The sequence below is a fragment of the Mirounga angustirostris genome, unplaced genomic scaffold (genome assembly GCF_029215605.1).
Source record: "Mirounga angustirostris isolate CCGP_5_RB_7025 unplaced genomic scaffold, mMirAng1.0.hap1 SCAF_2, whole genome shotgun sequence".
Lineage (NCBI taxonomy): Eukaryota > Metazoa > Chordata > Mammalia > Carnivora > Phocidae > Mirounga > Mirounga angustirostris.
In genome coordinates this window covers 147994198-147996968 of record NW_026991710.1, presented here as the reverse complement: position 1 = coordinate 147996968, position 2771 = coordinate 147994198, and the positions used below count along the sequence as shown (strand labels likewise).

General features: G+C 50.4%; 1 pseudogene; it reads left to right on the top strand.

Moving 5' to 3' along the window:
• Positions 1-256: 256 nt before the first annotated feature.
• LOC123847798 (keratin, type II cytoskeletal 8-like) lies at positions 257-2187 on the top strand (annotated as a pseudogene).
• Positions 2188-2771: the final 584 nt, after the last annotated feature.

Genomic DNA, 2771 nt, shown 5'->3' with positions numbered 1-2771 from the left:
CTTAACACAACTTAAGATATGAAATGCTAATTCTGTGGTCAACTGGTGATCAGCAAGAAAACAGATCCTGCAGGCTACGAAGTTGGTGATCCTTGTCATGCCATGGTAGATCATGTGATTAACTGTGCTATTTGATTAGCTGTAGACTATAATATCTTACAATACAAATCACATGCAGATAGAGCCTATGAGAGAGTCCGCCTGGGAAAAAACTCTCAAAATATTGCTGAGAACTGGCTTTTCCTTGCCAAAGTTAGCAGTCCGGCAAGAGAGACTAGTTCAAGAGAATTATTAGATATTTTTGTAAAGGCAGATTTAGCAGGAGATAAGACTGACCCAGTCCTCTTGAAAACGTCACTGAGAATGGGGCCAGTCTAGTGGCAAAGATCAGAGACAGATAGGGCCTTTTGCCCTCTCATCCAAGACTGCGGCTTCAGAAGACTTCAAAGTAGCCAAAACCAAAAACGTGGCTAATTTAATCAAAGAAAAAGAGATCCCCACCAAGAAGTCGCTTCTGGGCTCCTCCTCAAACCTCTGTCAGGTTCAGCTTCCTTGCCTCCACTCCAGCCTCCACCATGTCCATCACGGTGGCCCAGAAGTCCGAGGAGGTGTTCACCTCCTGCCCCCAGGCTTTCAGCAGCCCCTGGCACCCCAGAGCACCTGGATCCCGCATCTGCTCCTCAGCCTTCTCCCAAGTGGGCAGCAGCTTCTGGGGTGGTCTGGACACCGGCCTGAGTATGGTCAGGGGCTACAGCAGGGCCAGGGCAATGGGGGACATCACAGCCGTCTCAGTGAGCTAGAGCCTTTTGAGCCCCCTTGAGCTGGAGGCAGACCCCAACATCCAGGCTGAGCAACACTCAGGAGAAGAGCAGGTCAAGACCCTCAACAAGTTTGCCTCCAGCGACAAGGTGCGGCACCTGGAGCAGCAGAACAAAATTCTGGGGACCAAGCGGAGCCTCCTACAGCAGCAGAAAACCGCTGGGAGCAACGTGGACCGCCTGTTGGAGAGCTCCATCGACAACCTTTGGTAGCAGCTAAACACATCGGACCAGGAGAAGCGGAAGCAGGAGGTGGAGCTTCGCCACAGGCAGGAGCTGGTGGAGGACGTCAAAAGGAAGTACAAGGAGGGGATCAAAGAGGGTGCAGATGTGGGGAATGAATTTGTCCACATCAAGAAAGATGTGGACGAAGCTTACCTGAACGAAGTAGAGCTGGAATCCCTCCGGGAAGGGCTGGCAAACGAGATCAGCTTCTTAAGGCAGCTTAGGAAGAGGAGATCTGTGAGCTGCAGTCCCACATCTTGGACACGTCCGTGGTGCTGTCCATGGACAACAGCAGCTCCCTGGACCTGGACAGCATCATCGCCGAGGTCAAGGACATCACCAACCACAGCTGGGCTAAGGCCGAGACCATGTACCAGATCAAGTACAAGGAGCTGCAGGCATTGTCTGGGAAGCCTGGGGATGACCTCAGTAGCACGAAGACAGAGATTTCCGTGATGAGCCAGAAGATCAGCCAACTCCAGGGTGAGATCCAGGGCGTCAAAGGCAAGAGGGCTTCACTGAAGGTCGCTGCCGCCGATGTTGAGAAGAGCCAGGAGCTGGCTGTTAAGGAAGCCAGTGCCAAGGTGGCCGATGGGGAGGCTGCCCTGCAGCGAGCCAAGCAGGATACGGTGTGGCGGCTGCACGAGTACCAGGAGCTCATGAACATCAAGCTGGCCCTGGACATTGAGATCACCACCTACCGCAAGCTGCTGGAGGACGAGAGAGCCAGCTGGGGTCTGGGATGCAGAATTTGAATATCCATACTAAGACCAACAGCAGCTACTCGGGTGGGCTGAGCTCAGCCTACAGGGTCCTCATGAGCCTGACTTCAACTATGGCCTGAGCTCCTTCCTGTCCAGCTTTGGCTCTAGCAGGGGCGCCAGTTCCTTTAGCTGTGTCAGCTCCTCCAAGGCCATGACTATGAAGATGATTGAGACCTGCACTGGGAAGCTGGTGTCCAAGCTGTCTCGGATGTGAATAGCAGTGGTCCCTCCCAGCCTCCTCGTTCCTGTGACTACTATAGAGCCTCTGGGGGAAGGAGCTGTGTGGGGGAACATCGGGAACAGGAGACCGACCTGAGGCTCAGCCCCAGTCCTCAGCCTACGCTTGGGGGGAGTCTATTGCCCTGGATACCCCTCTTGCCCATGCCTCCAATTAAAAGTGCCTTTCCCCAAATAAAACCTCAGATGGCTCTGCCAACCACCCCCCCCCGCCGCAAAAGAAAAAGAAAGTACAAATACACAACATAACAAATAAGAAAGGAGAAATAAATTGATAAAATTTTGAAAATCATAAGTCCATACTGTGTAATTCTATGAAAATTAATGTGAAAACCTAGCTAAAACAATCAATTCCATATAAAATACATTTATGAAATTTGACTTTCTCTGTCCAGATAAGTATTAGTTTTCTATCGCTGCCATAAAATGTTACCACAAACTTAGTGGCTTAAAACACCACATATTTATTATTTTATAGTTCTTAGGTCAAAAATCCAATATGGGTCTCACTGAACTAAAATCAAGGTGTCAGCAGGCTGTTTCCTTTCTTGGAGGTTCTAGAAGAGAATTTGTTGCTGTCTTCTTCCTATGTTGGTAGAATTTGTTTCCTTGTGGGTGTATGACCAAGGTCTCTGTTTTCTTACTGGCTGTCGGTTGAGGGCTTTTCCCCTGCTTCCAGATGCCATCCATATTCCTGGGCTCATGGTCCCTTATTCCATCTTCAAAG